This window comes from Oncorhynchus nerka, linkage group LG9b (assembly GCF_034236695.1).
Source record: "Oncorhynchus nerka isolate Pitt River linkage group LG9b, Oner_Uvic_2.0, whole genome shotgun sequence".
In the NCBI taxonomy this organism is placed as follows: domain Eukaryota; kingdom Metazoa; phylum Chordata; class Actinopteri; order Salmoniformes; family Salmonidae; genus Oncorhynchus; species Oncorhynchus nerka.
Window position 1 is genome coordinate 41,179,628 of NC_088424.1, and position 20,000 is coordinate 41,199,627.

The following is a 20,000-nucleotide window of genomic DNA, read 5'->3' on the forward strand; positions in this document are numbered from 1 at the left end:
ACAGAGCAAAACGTAATGCAAATGGTGTAACCTTTACCCTCTAACCTTTACCCTCTAACCTTTACCCTCTAACCTTTACCCTCTAACCTTTACCCTCTACCCTTTACCCTCTACCCTTTACCCTCTAACCTTTACCCTCTAACCTTTACCCTCTAACCTTTACCCTCTAACCTTTACCCTCTAACCTTTACCCTCTAACCTTTACCCTCTAACCTTTACCCTCTAACCTTTACCCTCTAACCTTTACCCTCTAACCTTTACCCTCTACCCTTTACCCTCTAACCTTTACCCTCTAACCTTTACCCTCTAACCTTTACCCTCTACCCTTTACCCTCTACCCTTTACCCTCTAACCTTTACCCTCTACCCTTTACCCTCTACCCTTTACCCTCTACCCTTTACCCTCTAACCTTTACCCTCTAACCTTTACCCTTTAACCTTTACCCTAACCTTTACCCTCTAACCTTTACCCTCTAACCTTTACCCTCTAACCTTTACCCTTTAACCTTTACCCTCTAACCTTTACCCTCTAACCTTTACCCTCTAACCTTTACCCTCTAAAAAATGTTTAAATCTCTGCTTAGGACTAGTATCTATAACACTGCTAGCTATCTTGAATGTAATTTTCTCAAGTGGTGAACTGTGAACCTGAGACCTGTGTTCCAGCATTTACACAGCCCCATTGACAGATGAGAGAGAGAGAGAGAGAGAGAGAGAGTAACACATACGCCCAGGCCATGATCAGGCAAACAGGCCCATCCCCCACTCTTACACTAGACCAAGCCAATGGCATGTACCAGATGCTCAGCAGGCTCTGCTCACACTTACTGGTTCAAGGCCAAACCACACGACTAACAACATTGGACACTTTATGGGACACAAAGCCTACACTATCTCATCCTGAGCTGAGGTCATCTGCCTGACCTAAAGAGCAGGAACCTGGACTTCAACAAATAAATCAGAAACACAGACATTGTCATGCTACAAGAAACATGGTATGGACCCACTGGTTTTCCTCTAGGTTACAGAGAGCTGGTGGTCTGATTAACCAAACTACCAGGCGTGAAACAGGGAAGGGACACAGGGGGTATGCTCATTTGGTATAGAGCAGACCTAACTCACTCACTTTGGTTAGAAATTCAAAAGGAAATGATCTTAACAGAGAAAAATGTCCTCCTGTGTGTTACCTATATCCCCCCACTAGAATCCCTATACTTTAATGAAGACATCTTCTCCATCCTGGAGGGGGAAATCAATCATTTCCAGGCTCAGGGACATGTACTAGTCTGTGGCGACCTAAATGCCAGAACTGGACAAGAACCTGACACCCTCAGCACACAAGGGGACAAACATCTGCCTGGTGGTGACAGCATTCCCTCCCCCATGTGCCCCCATAGACACAACTATGACAACATAACCAACAAAACGGGTAACATCTCCAGCAGCTTTGTTGCACGCTGGGTATTTACATAGTTAATGGTAGGCTTCGAGGGGACTCCTATGGTAGGAGCACCTATAGCTCATCTCTTTACAGTAGTACTGACGACTACTTTATCACTGACCTCAACCCAGAGTCTCTCAGAGTTCACAGTCAGCGCACTGACACCCCTATCAGACCACAGCAAAATCACACTCTACTTGAACAGAGCTATGCTCAATCATGAGGCATCAAAGCCAAAGGAACTGAATAATATTAAGAAATGCTATAGATGGAAGGAAAGTAGTGTGGAAATCTACCAAAAAACAATTAGGCAACAACACATTCAATCCCTTTCAGACAACTTCCTGGGAAAAAAAAGTTTCACTGTAATAGTGAAGGTGTAAACTTGGCAGTAGAAAAACGAAACAGTATATTTGACCTCTTAACTTCCCTGTCAAATCTAAACATTTCAAACAGAAATCCGAAGAAAATGAACAACAATGACAAATGGTTTGATGAAGAATGCAAAAACCGAAGAAAGAAATTGAGAAACCTGTCCAACCAAAAACATAGAGACCCAGAAAACCTGAGTCTACACCTTCACTATGGTGAATGACTAAACCAATACAGAAATACACAAGGGAAAAGAAGGAACAGCATGTCAGAAATCAGCTCAATGTAATTGAAGAGTCCATAGACTCAAACCACTTCTGGGAAAATTTGAAAACACTAAACAAACAACAACACAAAGAATTATCTATCCAAAACGGAGATGTTTGGATAAACCACTTCTCCAATTATTGGCTCTATAACAAAGAACAAACAGCAAAAACATATACATGATCAAGTACAAATATTAGAATCAAATATTAAAGGCCCACTGGATTCTCCAATTACATTGAATGAACTACAGGACAAAATACAACCTCTTCAACCCCAAAAAGCCTGTGGTGTTGATAGTATCATAAATGAAATGTTAAAATATACAGACCACAAAAAAAGACTAGTATATTTCCTCAGTAAAAACAGTGTACTGAGCAAATGTCAAATTGTCTTTTTACCAAATTACTGTACGGCAGACCACGTATTCACCCTGCACACCCTAATTGACAAACAAACCAAAGCAAAGGCAACGTCTTCTCATGTTTTGTTGATTTCAAAAAAGCTTTTGACTCAATTTGGCATGAGGGTCTACTATACAAATTGATGGAAAGCGGTGTTGGGGGAAAAATATACAACATTATAAAATCCATTTACACAAACACCAAGTGTGCAGTTAAAATAGGCAAAAAACACACATTTCTTTCCACAGGGCCGTGGGGTGAGACAGGGACGCAGCTTAAGCCCCACCCTCTTCAACATATATATAAATGAATTGGCGATGACACTAGAACAGTCTGCAGCGCCCGGACTCACCCTACTAGAATCTGAAGTCTACTGTTTGCTGATGATCTGGTTTTTCTGTCCCCAACCAAGAAGGGCCTAGAGCAGCACCTAGATCTTCTGCACAGATTCTGCCAGGCCTGGGCCCTGACAGTAAATCTCAGTAACTCAAAAATAATGGTGTTCCAAAAAAGATCCAGTCGCCAAGGACCACAAATACAAATTCCATCAAGACACTGTTGCCCTAGAGCACACAAAAAACTATACATACCTCGGCCTAAACATCAGCGCCACAGGTAACTTCCACAAAGCTGTGAACGAACTGAGAGACAAGGCAAGAAGGGCCTTCTACACCATCAAAAGGAACATAAAATTCGACATCCCAATTAGGCTCTCACGAAAAATACCTGAATCAGTTATAGAAACCATTGCCCTTCATGGCTGTGAGGTCTGGGGTCCGCTCACCAACCAAGAATTCACAAAATGGGACAAAACACCAAATTGAGACCAGCTAATGATCAAAATCCAGAAAAGAGCCGTTAAAATCTACAACCACCTAAAAGGAAGCGATTCCCAAACAGCCCATAACAAAGCCATCACCTACAGAGAGATGAATCTGGAGAAGAGTCCCCCTAAAAGCAAGTTGGTCCTGGGACTCCAACAGAATTAGACCCAACCAAATCATGAGAAAACAAAAAGACAATTACTTGACACATTGGAAAGAATACACAAAAAAACTAGAATGCTATTTGGCTCTAAACAGAGAGTACACAGTGGCAGAATACCTGACCACTGTGACTGACCCAAAACAGAGAGTACACAGTGGCAGAATACCTGTCCACTGTGACTGACCCTAAACAGAGAGTACACAGTGGCAGAATACCTGTCCACTGTGACTGACCCTAAACAGAGAGTACACACTGGCAGAATACCTGTCCACTGTGACTGTCCCTAAACAGAGAGTACACAGTGGCAGAATACCTGACCACTGTGACTGACCCTAAACAGAGAGTACACACTGGCAGAATACCTGACCACTGTGACTGACCCTAAACAGAGAGTACACACTGGCAGAATACCTGTCCACTGTGACTGACCCTAAACAGAGAGTACACAGTGGCAGAATACCTGACCACTGTGACTGACCCTAAACAGAGAGTACACAGTGGCAGAATACCTGACCACTGTGACTGACCCTAAACAGAGAGTACACAGTGGCAGAATACCTGTCCACTGTGACTGACCCTAAACAGAGAGTACACAGTGGCAGAATACCTGTCCACTGTGACTGACCCTAAACAGAGAGTACACAGTGGCAGAATACCTGTCCACTGTGACTGACCCTAAACAGAGAGTACACACTGGCAGAATACCTGTCCACTGTGACTGACCCTAAACAGAGAGTACACACTGGCAGAATACCTGTCCACTGTGACTGACCCTAAACAGAGAGTACACACTGGCAGAATACCTGTCCACTGTGACTGACCCTAAACAGAGAGTACACAGTGGCAGAATACCTGACCACTGTGACTGACCCTAAACAGAGAATACACAGTGGCAGAATACCTGACCACTGTGACTGACCCTAAACAGAGAGTACACAGTGGCAGAATACCTGACCACTGTGACTGACCCTAAACAGAGAGTACACAGTGGCAGAATACCTGTCCACTGTGACTGTCCCTAAACAGAGAGTACACAGTGGCAGAATACCTGACCACTGTGACTGACCCTAAACAGAGAGTACACAGTGGCAGAATACCTGTCCACTGTGACTGACCCTAAACAGAGAATACACAGTGGCAGAATACCTGACCACTGTGACTGACCCTAAACAGAGAGTACACAGTGGCAGAATACCTGACCACTGTGACTGACCCTAAACAGAGAGTACACAGTGGCAGAATACCTGTCCACTGTGACTGACCCTAAACAGAGAGTACACAGTGGCAGAATACCTGTCCACTGTGACTGACCCTAAACAGAGAGTACACAGTGGCAGAATACCTGTCCACTGTGACTGACCCTAAACAGAGAGTACACAGTGGCAGAATACCTGACCACTGTGACTGACCCTAAACAGAGAGTACACAGTGGCAGAATACCTGTCCACTGTGACTGACCCTAAACAGAGAGTACACAGTGGCAGAATACCTGTCCACTGTGACTGACCCTAAACAGAGAGTACACAGTGGCAGAATACCTGTCCACTGTGACTGACCCTAAACAGAGAGTACACAGTGGCAGAATACCTGTCCACTGTGACTGACCCTAAACAGAGAGTACACAGTGGCAGAATACCTGTCCACTGTGACTGACCCTAAACAGAGAGTACACAGTGGCAGAATACCTGTCCACTGTGACTGACCCTAAACAGAGAGTACACTCTGGCAGAATACCTGTCCACTGTGACTGACCCTAAACAGAGAGTACACAGTGGCAGAATACCTGACCACTGTGACTGACCCTAAACAGAGAATACACAGTGGCAGAATACCTGACCACTGTGACTGACCCTAAACAGAGAGTACACAGTGGCAGAATACCTGACCACTGTGACTGACCCTAAACAGAGAGTACACAGTGGCAGAATACCTGTCCACTGTGACTGACCCTAAACAGAGAGTACACAGTGGCAGAATACCTGACCACTGTGACTGACCCTAAACAGAGAGTACACAGTGGCAGAATACCTGTCCACTGTGACTGACCCTAAACAGAGAGTACACAGTGGCAGAATACCTGACCACTGTGACTGACCCTAAACAGAGAGTACACAGTGACAGAATACCTGACCACTGTGACTGACCCTAAACAGAGAGTACACAGTGGCAGCATACCTGACCACTGTGACTGTCCCTAAACAGAGAGTACACAGTGGCAGAATACCTGACCACTGTGACTGACCCTAAACAGAGAGTACACAGTGGCAGAATACCTGACCACTGTGACTGACCCTAAACAGAGAGTACACTCTGGCAGAATACCTGTCCACTGTGACTGTCCCTAAACAGAGAGTACACAGTGGCAGAATACCTGACCACTGTGACTGACCCTAAACAGAGAGTACACAGTGGCAGAATACCTGTCCACTGTGACTGACCCTAAACAGAGAATACACAGTGGCAGAATACCTGACCACTGTGACTGACCCTAAACAGAGAGTACACACTGGCAGAATACCTGACCACTGTGACTGACCCTAAACAGAGAGTACACAGTGGCAGAATACCTGTCCACTGTGACTGACCCTAAACAGAGAGTACACAGTGGCAGAATACCTGTCCACTGTGACTGACCCTAAACAGAGAGTACACAGTGGCAGAATACCTGTCCACTGTGACTGACCCTAAACAGAGAGTACACAGTGGCAGAATACCTGACCACTGTGACTGACCCTAAACAGAGAGTACACAGTGGCAGAATACCTGTCCACTGTGACTGACCCTAAACAGAGAGTACACAGTGGCAGAATACCTGTCCACTGTGACTGACCCTAAACAGAGAGTACACAGTGGCAGAATACCTGTCCACTGTGACTGACCCTAAACAGAGAGTACACAGTGGCAGAATACCTGTCCACTGTGACTGACCCTAAACAGAGAGTACACAGTGGCAGAATACCTGTCCACTGTGACTGACCCTAAACAGAGAGTACACAGTGGCAGAATACCTGTCCACTGTGACTGACCCTAAACAGAGAGTACACTCTGGCAGAATACCTGTCCACTGTGACTGACCCTAAACAGAGAGTACACAGTGGCAGAATACCTGTCCACTGTGACTGACCCTAAACAGAGAGTACACTCTGGCAGAATACCTGTCCACTGTGACTGACCCTAAACAGAGAGTACACAGTGGCAGAATACCTGTCCACTGTGACTGACCCTAAACAGAGAGTACACAGTGGCAGAATACCTGACCACTGTGACTGACCCTAAACAGAGAGTACACAGTGGCAGAATACCTGTCCACTGTGACTGTCCCTAAACAGAGAGTACACAGTGGCAGAATACCTGACCACTGTGACTGACCCTAAACAGAGAGTACACACTGGCAGAATACCTGACCACTGTGACTGACCCTAAACAGAGAGTACACACTGGCAGAATACCTGTCCACTGTGACTGACCCTAAACAGAGAGTACACAGTGGCAGAATACCTGACCACTGTGACTGACCCTAAACAGAGAGTACACAGTGGCAGAATACCTGACCACTGTGACTGACCCTAAACAGAGAGTACACAGTGGCAGAATACCTGACCACTGTGACTGACCCTAAACAGAGAGTACACAGTGGCAGAATACCTGTCCACTGTGACTGACCCTAAACAGAGAGTACACAGTGGCAGAATACCTGTCCACTGTGACTGACCCTAAACAGAGAGTACACACTGGCAGAATACCTGTCCACTGTGACTGACCCTAAACAGAGAGTACACACTGGCAGAATACCTGTCCACTGTGACTGACCCTAAACAGAGAGTACACACTGGCAGAATACCTGTCCACTGTGACTGACCCTAAACAGAGAGTACACAGTGGCAGAATACCTGACCACTGTGACTGACCCTAAACAGAGAATAGACAGTGGCAGAATACCTGACCACTGTGACTGACCCTAAACAGAGAGTACACAGTGGCAGAATACCTGACCACTGTGACTGACCCTAAACAGAGAGTACACAGTGACAGAATACCTGACCACTGTGACTGACCCTAAACAGAGAGTACACAGTGGCAGAATACCTGACCACTGTGACTGTCCCTAAACAGAGAGTACACAGTGGCAGAATACCTGACCACTGTGACTGACCCTAAACAGAGAGTACACAGTGGCAGAATACCTGTCCACTGTGACTGACCCTAAACAGAGAGTACACACTGGCAGAATACCTGTCCACTGTGACTGACCCTAAACAGAGAGTACACAGTGGCAGAATACCTGTCCACTGTGACTGACCCTAAACAGAGAGTACACAGTGGCAGAATACCTGTCCACTGTGACTGACCCTAAACAGAGAGTACACAGTGGCAGAATACCTGTCCACTGTGACTGACCCTAAACAGAGAGTACACAGTGGCAGAATACCTGTCCACTGTGACTGACCCTAAACAGAGAGTACACAGTGGCAGAATACCTGTCCACTGTGACTGACCCTAAACAGAGAGTACACTCTGGCAGAATACCTGTCCACTGTGACTGACCCTAAACAGAGAGTACACAGTGGCAGAATACCTGTCCACTGTGACTGACCCTAAACAGAGAGTACACTCTGGCAGAATACCTGTCCACTGTGACTGACCCTAAACAGAGAGAGTACACAGTGGCAGAATACCTGTCCACTGTGACTGACCCTAAACAGAGAGTACACAGTGGCAGAATACCTGACCACTGTGACTGACCCTAAACAGAGAGTACACAGTGGCAGAATACCTGTCCACTGTGACTGTCCCTAAACAGAGAGTACACAGTGGCAGAATACCTGACCACTGTGACTGACCCTAAACAGAGAGTACACACTGGCAGAATACCTGACCACTGTGACTGACCCTAAACAGAGAGTACACACTGGCAGAATACCTGTCCACTGTGACTGACCCTAAACAGAGAGTACACAGTGGCAGAATACCTGACCACTGTGACTGACCCTAAACAGAGAGTACACAGTGGCAGAATACCTGACCACTGTGACTGACCCTAAACAGAGAGTACACAGTGGCAGAATACCTGACCACTGTGACTGACCCTAAACAGAGAGTACACAGTGGCAGAATACCTGTCCACTGTGACTGACCCTAAACAGAGAGTACACACTGGCAGAATACCTGTCCGCTGTGACTGACCCTAAACAGAGAGTACACACTGGCAGAATACCTGTCCACTGTGACTGACCCTAAACAGAGAGTACACAGTGGCAGAATACCTGTCCACTGTGACTGACCCTAAACAGAGAGTACACAGTGGCAGAATACCTGACCACTGTGACTGACCCTAAACAGAGAATAGACAGTGGCAGAATACCTGACCACTGTGACTGACCCTAAACAGAGAGTACACAGTGGCAGAATACCTGACCACTGTGACTGACCCTAAACAGAGAGTACACAGTGGCAGAATACCTGTCCACTGTGACTGACCCTAAACAGAGAGTACACAGTGGCAGAATACCTGACCACTGTGACTGACCCTAAACAGAGAGTACACAGTGGCAGAATACCTGTCCACTGTGACTGACCCTAAACAGAGAGTACACAGTGGCAGAATACCTGACCACTGTGACTGACCCTAAACAGAGAGTACACAGTGACAGAATACCTGACCACTGTGACTGACCCTAAACAGAGAGTACACAGTGGCAGAATACCTGACCACTGTGACTGTCCCTAAACAGAGAGTACACAGTGGCAGAATACCTGACCACTGTGACTGACCCTAAACAGAGAGTACACAGTGGCAGAATACCTGTCCACTGTGACTGACCCTAAACAGAGAGTACACAGTGGCAGAATACCTGTCCACTGTGACTGACCCTAAACAGAGAGTACACACTGGCAGAATACCTGTCCACTGTGACTGACCCTAAACAGAGAGTACACACTGGCAGAATACCTGTCCACTGTGACTGACCCTAAACAGAGAGTACACAGTGGCAGAATACCTGTCCACTGTGACTGACCCTAAACAGAGAGTACACAGTGGCAGAATACCTGACCACTGTGACTGACCCTAAACAGAGAGTACACAGTGGCAGAATACCTGTCCACTGTGACTGTCCCTAAACAGAGAGTACACAGTGGCAGAATACCTGACCACTGTGACTGACCCTAAACAGAGAGTACACAGTGGCAGAATACCTGACCACTGTGACTGACCCTAAACAGAGAGTACACAGTGGCAGAATACCTGACCACTGTGACTGACCCTAAACAGAGAGTACACTCTGGCAGAATACCTGACCACTGTGACTGACCCTAAACAGAGAGTACACAGTGGCAGAATACCTGACCACTGTGACTGACCCTAAACAGAGAGTACACAGTGGCAGAATACCTGACCACTGTGACTGACCCTAAACAGAGAGTACACAGTGGCAGAATACCTGACCACTGTGACTGACCCTAAACAGAGAGTACACAGTGGCAGAATACCTGACCACTGTGACTGACCCTAAACAGAGAGTACACAGTGGCAGAATACCTGTCCACTGTGACTGACCCTAAACAGAGAGTACACAGTGGCAGAATACCTGTCCACTGTGACTGACCCTAAACAGAGAGTACACAGTGGCAGAATACCTGACCACTGTGACTGACCCTAAACAGAGAGTACACAGTGGCAGAATACCTGTCCACTGTGACTGACCCTAAACAGAGAGTACACAGTGGCAGAATACCTGTCCACTGTGACTGACCCTAAACAGAGAGTACACAGTGGCAGAATACCTGTCCACTGTGACTGACCCTAAACAGAGAGTACACAGTGGCAGAATACCTGTCCACTGTGACTGACCCTAAACAGAGAGTACACAGTGGCAGAATACCTGTCCACTGTGACTGACCCTAAACAGAGAGTACACAGTGGCAGAATACCTGTCCACTGTGACTGACCCTAAACAGAGAGTACACAGTGGCAGAATACCTGTCCACTGTGACTGACCCTAAACAGAGAGTACACTCTGGCAGAATACCTGTCCACTGTGACTGACCCTAAACAGAGAGTACACAGTGGCAGAATACCTGTCCACTGTGACTGACCCTAAACAGAGAGTACACTCTGGCAGAATACCTGTCCACTGTGACTGACCCTAAACAGAGAGTACACAGTGGCAGAATACCTGTCCACTGTGACTGACCCTAAACAGAGAGTACACAGTGGCAGAATACCTGACCACTGTGACTGACCCTAAACAGAGAGTACACAGTGGCAGAATACCTGTCCACTGTGACTGTCCCTAAACAGAGAGTACACAGTGGCAGAATACCTGACCACTGTGACTGACCCTAAACAGAGAGTACACACTGGCAGAATACCTGACCACTGTGACTGACCCTAAACAGAGAGTACACACTGGCAGAATACCTGTCCACTGTGACTGACCCTAAACAGAGAGTACACAGTGGCAGAATACCTGACCACTGTGACTGACCCTAAACAGAGAGTACACAGTGGCAGAATACCTGACCACTGTGACTGACCCTAAACAGAGAGTACACAGTGGCAGAATACCTGACCACTGTGACTGACCCTAAACAGAGAGTACACAGTGGCAGAATACCTGTCCACTGTGACTGACCCTAAACAGAGAGTACACAGTGGCAGAATACCTGTCCACTGTGACTGACCCTAAACAGAGAGTACACACTGGCAGAATACCTGTCCACTGTGACTGACCCTAAACAGAGAGTACACACTGGCAGAATACCTGTCCACTGTGACTGACCCTAAACAGAGAGTACACAGTGGCAGAATACCTGACCACTGTGACTGACCCTAAACAGAGAGTACACAGTGGCAGAATACCTGACCACTGTGACTGACCCTAAACAGAGAGTACACAGTGGCAGAAAACCTGACCACTGTGACTGACCCTAAACAGAGAGTACACAGTGGCAGAATACCTGTCCACTGTGACTGTCCCTAAACAGAGAGTACACAGTGGCAGAATACCTGACCACTGTGACTGACCCTAAACAGAGAGTACACACTGGCAGAATACCTGACCACTGTGACTGACCCTAAACAGAGAGTACACACTGGCAGAATACCTGTCCACTGTGACTGACCCTAAACAGAGAGTACACAGTGGCAGAATACCTGACCACTGTGACTGACCCTAAACAGAGAGTACACAGTGGCAGAATACCTGACCACTGTGACTGACCCTAAACAGAGAGTACACAGTGGCAGAATACCTGACCACTGTGACTGACCCTAAACAGAGAGTACACAGTGGCAGAATACCTGTCCACTGTGACTGACCCTAAACAGAGAGTACACAGTGGCAGAATACCTGTCCACTGTGACTGACCCTAAACAGAGAGTACACACTGGCAGAATACCTGTCCACTGTGACTGACCCTAAACAGAGAGTACACACTGGCAGAATACCTGTCCACTGTGACTGACCCTAAACAGAGAGTACACAGTGGCAGAATACCTGACCACTGTGACTGACCCTAAACAGAGAATACACAGTGGCAGAATACCTGACCACTGTGACTGACCCTAAACAGAGAGTACACAGTGGCAGAATACCTGACCACTGTGACTGACCCTAAACAGAGAGTACACAGTGGCAGAATACCTGTCCACTGTGACTGACCCTAAACAGAGAGTACACAGTGGCAGAATACCTGACCACTGTGACTGACCCTAAACAGAGAGTACACAGTGGCAGAATACCTGTCCACTGTGACTGACCCTAAACAGAGAGTACACAGTGGCAGAATACCTGACCACTGTGACTGACCCTAAACAGAGAGTACACAGTGACAGAATACCTGACCACTGTGACTGACCCTAAACAGAGAGTACACAGTGGCAGAATACCTGACCACTGTGACTGTCCCTAAACAGAGAGTACACAGTGGCAGAATACCTGACCACTGTGACTGACCCTAAACAGAGAGTACACAGTGGCAGAATACCTGACCACTGTGACTGACCCTAAACAGAGATTACACTCTGGCAGAATACCTGTCCACTGTGACTGTCCCTAAACAGAGAGTACACAGTGGCAGAATACCTGACCACTGTGACTGACCCTAAACAGAGAGTACACAGTGGCAGAATACCTGTCCACTGTGACTGACCCTAAACAGAGAATACACAGTGGCAGAATACCTGACCACTGTGACTGACCCTAAACAGAGAGTACACAGTGGCAGAATACCTGTCCACTGTGACTGACCCTAAACAGAGAGTACACAGTGGCAGAATACCTGACCACTGTGACTGACCCTAAACAGAGAGTACACAGTGGCAGAATACCTGTCCACTGTGACTGACCCTAAACAGAGAGTACACAGTGGCAGAATACCTGTCCACTGTGACTGACCCTAAACAGAGAGTACACAGTGGCAGAATACCTGTCCACTGTGACTGACCCTAAACAGAGAGTACACAGTGGCAGAATACCTGTCCACTGTGACTGACCCTAAACAGAGAGTACACAGTGGCAGAATACCTGTCCACTGTGACTGACCCTAAACAGAGAGTACACAGTGGCAGAATACCTGTCCACTGTGACTGAACCTAAACAGAGAGTACACAGTGGCAGAATACCTGTCCACTGTGACTGACCCTAAACAGAGAGTACACTCTGGCAGAATACCTGTCCACTGTGACTGACCCTAAACAGAGAGTACACAGTGGCAGAATACCTGTCCACTGTGACTGACCCTAAACAGAGAGTACACTCTGGCAGAATACCTGTCCACTGTGACTGACCCTAAACAGAGAGTACACAGTGGCAGAATACCTGTCCACTGTGACTGACCCTAAACAGAGAGTACACAGTGGCAGAATACCTGACCACTGTGACTGACCCTAAACAGAGAGTACACAGTGGCAGAATACCTGTCCACTGTGACTGTCCCTAAACAGAGAGTACACAGTGGCAGAATACCTGACCACTGTGACTGACCCTAAACAGAGAGTACACACTGGCAGAATACCTGACCACTGTGACTGACCCTAAACAGAGAGTACACACTGGCAGAATACCTGTCCACTGTGACTGACCCTAAACAGAGAGTACACAGTGGCAGAATACCTGACCACTGTGACTAACCCTAAACAGAGAGTACACAGTGGCAGAATACCTGACCACTGTGACTGACCCTAAACAGAGAGTACACAGTGGCAGAATACCTGACCACTGTGACTGACCCTAAACAGAGAGTACACAGTGGCAGAATACCTGTCCACTGTGACTGACCCTAAACAGAGAGTACACAGTGGCAGAATACCTGTCCACTGTGACTGACCCTAAACAGAGAGTACACACTGGCAGAATACCTGTCCACTGTGACTGACCCTAAACAGAGAGTACACACTGGCAGAATACCTGTCCACTGTGACTGACCCTAAACAGAGAGTACACAGTGGCAGAATACCTGACCACTGTGACTGACCCTAAACAGAGAGTACACAGTGGCAGAATACCTGACCACTGTGACTGACCCTAAACAGAGAGTACACAGTGGCAGAATACCTGACCACTGTGACTGACCCTAAACAGAGAGTACACAGTGGCAGAATACCTGTCCACTGTGACTGTCCCTAAACAGAGAGTACACAGTGGCAGAATACCTGACCACTGTGACTGACCCTAAACAGAGAGTACACACTGGCAGAATACCTGACCACTGTGACTGACCCTAAACAGAGAGTACACACTGGCAGAATACCTGTCCACTGTGACTGACCCTAAACAGAGAGTACACAGTGGCAGAATACCTGACCACTGTGACTGACCCTAAACAGAGAGTACACAGTGGCAGAATACCTGACCACTGTGACTGACCCTAAACAGAGAGTACACAGTGGCAGAATACCTGACCACTGTGACTGACCCTAAACAGAGAGTACACAGTGGCAGAATACCTGTCCACTGTGACTGACCCTAAACAGAGAGTACACAGTGGCAGAATACCTGTCCACTGTGACTGACCCTAAACAGAGAGTACACACTGGCAGAATACCTGTCCACTGTGACTGACCCTAAACAGAGAGTACACACTGGCAGAATACCTGTCCACTGTGACTGACCCTAAACAGAGAGTACACAGTGGCAGAATACCTGACCACTGTGACTGACCCTAAACAGAGAATACACAGTGGCAGAATACCTGACCACTGTGACTGACCCTAAACAGAGAGTACACAGTGGCAGAATACCTGACCACTGTGACTGACCCTAAACAGAGAGTACACAGTGGCAGAATACCTGTCCACTGTGACTGACCCTAAACAGAGAGTACACAGTGGCAGAATACCTGACCACTGTGACTGACCCTAAACAGAGAGTACACAGTGGCAGAATACCTGTCCACTGTGACTGACCCTAAACAGAGAGTACACAGTGGCAGAATACCTGACCACTGTGACTGACCCTAAACAGAGAGTACACAGTGACAGAATACCTGACCACTGTGACTGACCCTAAACAGAGAGTACACAGTGGCAGAATACCTGACCACTGTGACTGTCCCTAAACAGAGAGTACACAGTGGCAGAATACCTGACCACTGTGACTGACCCTAAACAGAGAGTACACAGTGGCAGAATACCTGACCACTGTGACTGACCCTAAACAGAGATTACACTCTGGCAGAATACCTGTCCACTGTGACTGTCCCTAAACAGAGAGTACACAGTGGCAGAATACCTGACCACTGTGACTGACCCTAAACAGAGAGTACACAGTGGCAGAATACCTGTCCACTGTGACTGACCCTAAACAGAGAATACACAGTGGCAGAATACCTGACCACTGTGACTGACCCTAAACAGAGAGTACACAGTGGCAGAATACCTGACCACTGTGACTGACCCTAAACAGAGAGTACACAGTGGCAGAATACCTGACCACTGTGACTGACCCTAAACAGAGAGTACACAGTGGCAGAATACCTGTCCACTGTGACTGACCCTAAACAGAGAGTACACAGTGGCAGAATACCTGTCCACTGTGACTGACCCTAAACAGAGAGTACACAGTGGCAGAATACCTGTCCACTGTGACTGACCCTAAACAGAGAGTACACAGTGGCAGAATACCTGTCCACTGTGACTGACCCTAAACAGAGAGTACACAGTGGCAGAATACCTGTCCACTGTGACTGACCCTAAACAGAGAGTACACAGTGGCAGAATACCTGTCCACTGTGACTGACCCTAAACAGAGAGTACACTCTGGCAGAATACCTGTCCACTGTGACTGTCCCTAAACAGAGAGTACACAGTGGCAGAATACCTGACCACTGTGACTGACCCTAAACAGAGAGTACACAGTGGCAGAATACCTGACCACTGTGACTGACCCTAAACAGAGAGTACACAGTGGCAGAATACCTGACCACTGTGACTGACCCTAAACAGAGAGTACACTCTGGCAGAATACCTGACCACTGTGACTGACCCTAAACAGAGAGTACACAGTGGCAGAATACCTGACCACTGTGACTGACCCTAAACAGAGAGTACACAGTGGCAGAATACCTGACCACTGTGACTGACCCTAAACAGAGAGTACACAGTGGCAGAATACCTGACCACTGTGACTGACCCTAAACAGAGAGTACACAGTGGCAGAATACCTGACCACTGTGACTGACCCTAAACAGAGAGTACACAGTGGCAGAATACCTGTCCACTGTGACTGACCCTAAACAGAGAGTACACAGTGGCAGAATACCTGTCCACTGTGACTGACCCTAAACAGAGAGTACACAGTGGCAGAATACCTGACCACTGTGACTGACCCTAAACAGAGAGTACACAGTGGCAGAATACCTGTCCACTGTGACTGACCCTAAACAGAGAGTACACAGTGGCAGAATACCTGTCCACTGTGACTGACCCTAAACAGAGAGTACACAGTGGCAGAATACCTGACCACTGTGACTGACCCTAAACAGAGAGTACACAGTGGCAGAATACCTGTCCACTGTGACTGACCCTAAACAGAGAGTACACAGTGGCAGAATACCTGACCACTGTGACTGACCCTAAACAGAGAGTACACTCTGGCAGAATACCTGACCACTGTGACTGACCCTAAACAGAGAGTACACAGTGGCAGAATACCTGTCCACTGTGACTGACCCTAAACAGAGAGTACACTCTGGCAGAATACCTGTCCACTGTGACTGACCCTAAACAGAGAGTGCACACTGGCAGAATACCTGTCCACTGTGACTGACCCTAAACAGAGAGTACACAGTGGCAGAATACCTGTCCACTGTGACTGACCCTAAACAGAGAGTACACTCTGGCAGAATACCTGTCCACTGTGACTGACCCTAAACAGAGAGTACACAGTGGCAGAATACCTGTCCACTGTGACTGACCCTAAACAGAGAGTACACTCTGGCAGAATACCTGTCCACTGTGACTGACCCTAAACAGAGAGTACACACTGGCAGAATACCTGTCCACTGTGACTGACCCTAAACAGAGAGTACACACTGGCAGAATACCTGTCCACTGTGACTGACCCTAAACAGAGAGTACACAGTGGCAGAATACCTGTCCACTGTGACTGACCCTAAACAGAGAGTACACTCTGGCAGAATACCTGTCCACTGTGACTGACCCTAAACAGAGAGTACACAGTGGCAGAATACCTGTCCACTGTGACTGACCCTAAACAGAGAGTACACTCTGGCAGAATACCTGTCCACTGTGACTGACCCTAAACAGAGAGTACACACTGGCAGAATACCTGTCCACTGTGACTGACCCTAAACAGAGAGTACACTCTGGCAGAATACCTGACCACTGTGACTGACCCTAAACAGAGAGTACACAGTGGCAGAATACCTGACCACTGTGACTGACCCTAAACAGAGAGTACACAGTGGCAGAATACCTGACCACTGTGACTGACCCTAAACAGAGAGTACACTCTGGCAGAATACCTGTCCACTGTGACTGACCCTAAACAGAGAGTACACAGTGGCAGAATACCTGTCCACTGTGACTGACCCTAAACAGAGAGTACACAGTGGCAGAATACCTGACCACTGTGACTGACCCTAAACAGAGAGTACACAGTGGCAGAATACCTGACCACTGTGACTGACCCTAAACAGAGAGTACACTCTGGCAGAATACCTGACCACTGTGACTGACCCTAAACAGAGAGTACACAGTGGCAGAATACCTGACCACTGTGACTGACCCTAAACAGAGAGTACACTCTGGCAGAATACCTGACCACTGTGACTGACCCTAAACAGAGAGTACACAGTGGCAGAATACCTGTCCACTGTGACTGACCCTAAACAGAGAGTACACAGTGGCAGAATACCTGACCACTGTGACTGACCCTAAACAGAGAGTACACAGTGGCAGAATACCTGACCACTGTGACTGACCCTAAACAGAGAGTACACAGTGGCAGAATACCTGACCACTGTGACTGACCCTAAACAGAGAGTACACAGTGGCAGAATACCTGTCCACTGTGACTGACCCTAAACAGAGAGTACACAGTGGCAGAATACCTGACCACTGTGACTGTCCCTAAACAGAGAGTACACTCTGGCAGAATACCTGTCCACTGTGACTGACCCTAAACAGAGAGTACACAGTGGCAGAATACCTGACCACTGTGACTGACCCTAAACAGAGAGTACACAGTGGCAGAATACCTGACCACTGTGACTGACCCTAAACAGAGAATACACAGTGGCAGAATACCTGACCACTGTGACTGACCCTAAACAGAGAGTACACAGTGGCAGAATACCTGACCACTGTGACTGACCCTAAACAGAGAGTACACAGTGGCAGAATACCTGTCCACTGTGACTGACCCTAAACAGAGAGTACACAGTGGCAGAATACCTGTCCACTGTGACTGACCCTAAACAGAGAGTACACAGTGGCAGAATACCTGTCCACTGTGACTGACCCTAAACAGAGAGTACACAGTGGCAGAATACCTGACCACTGTGACTGACCCTAAACAGAGAGTACACAGTGGCAGAATACCTGACCACTGTGACTGACCCTAAACAGAGAGTACACTCTGGCAGAATACCTGACCACTGTGACTGACCCTAAACAGAGAGTACACAGTGGCAGAATACCTGACCACTGTGACTGACCCTAAACAGAGAGTACACTCTGGCAGAATACCTGACCACTGTGACTGACCCTAAACAGAGAATACTCTGGCAGAATACCTGACCACTGTGACTGACCCTAAACAGAGAGTACTCTGGCAGAATACCTGACCACTGTGACTGACCCTAAACAGAGAGTACTCTGGCAGAATACCTGACCACTGTGACTGACCCTAAACAGAGAGTACTCTGGCAGAATACCTGTCCACTGTGACTGACCCTAAACAGAGAGTACTCTGGCAGAATACCTGACCACTGTGACTGACCCTAAACAGAGAGTACACTCTGGCAGAATACCTGACCACTGTGACTGACCCTAAACAGAGAGTACTCTGGCAGAATACCTGACCACTGTGACTGTCCCTAAACAGAGAGTACACTCTGGCAGAATACCTGACCACTGTGACTGACCCTAAACAGAGAGTACTCTGGCAGAATACCTGTCCACTGTGACTGTCCCTAAACAGAGAGTACTCTGGCAGAATACCTGACCACTGTGACTGACCCTAAACAGAGAGTACTCTGGCAGAATACCTGACCACTGTGAATAACCCAAACTTAAAGAAAGCTTTGACTATGTACAGACTCAGTGAGCATAGAGTTGCTATTGAGAGAGACTGCCTTAGGCAGACCTGGCTCTCAAGAGAAGACAGGGTATGTGCTCACTGCCCACAAAATGAGGTGGAAACTGAGCTGCACATATTTACCTCAGATTACACAGACCCACAAAGAATTTGAAAACAAACCCAATTTTGATAAACTCCCATATCTACTGGGTGAAATACCACAGTGTGCCATCACAGCAGCAAGATTTGTGACCTGTTGCCACAAGAAAATGGCAACCAGTGAAGAACAAACACCATTGTAAATACAACCCATATTTATGTTTATTTATTTCTCCTTTTGTACTTTGTACTTTTGTACTATTTGTACTATTTGCACATCATTACAACACTGTATATGGCCATAATATGACATTTGAAATGTCTTTATTCCTTTGGAACTTTTGTGAGTGTCATGTTTACTGTTCATTTTGTAAAGTTTATTTCACTATTGCTCATGATCTATTTAACTTGCTTTGGCAATGTAAACATATGTTTCCCATAATAATAAAGCCCTTTGAATCTGGGAGAGAGGGAGATAGAGAGACGTGGGCCATAGAGACCGGTCGTCCCAGGCAAACCTGATTACCTAAAGAGGACAGGCTGTGCTCATTCTGCCATCAGGAAGAGATAGACAGAGCTGCATTTTCTGCCAAATTGTGACAGATATTTTGAAGTAAGAAATTCTACCCCGAAATTATAAAAACAAAATGAAGAATTTGAAAACTTA

General features: G+C 47.2%; 1 protein-coding gene across 1 annotated transcript in view; it reads right to left on the reverse strand.

The window, feature by feature from the left end:
* LOC115114030 (zinc finger E-box-binding homeobox 1-like) overlaps positions 1–20,000 on the reverse strand; it is a 171,945-nt gene that overhangs the window by 43,487 nt on the left and 108,458 nt on the right. The gene's annotated exons all lie outside the window — the stretch shown is intronic.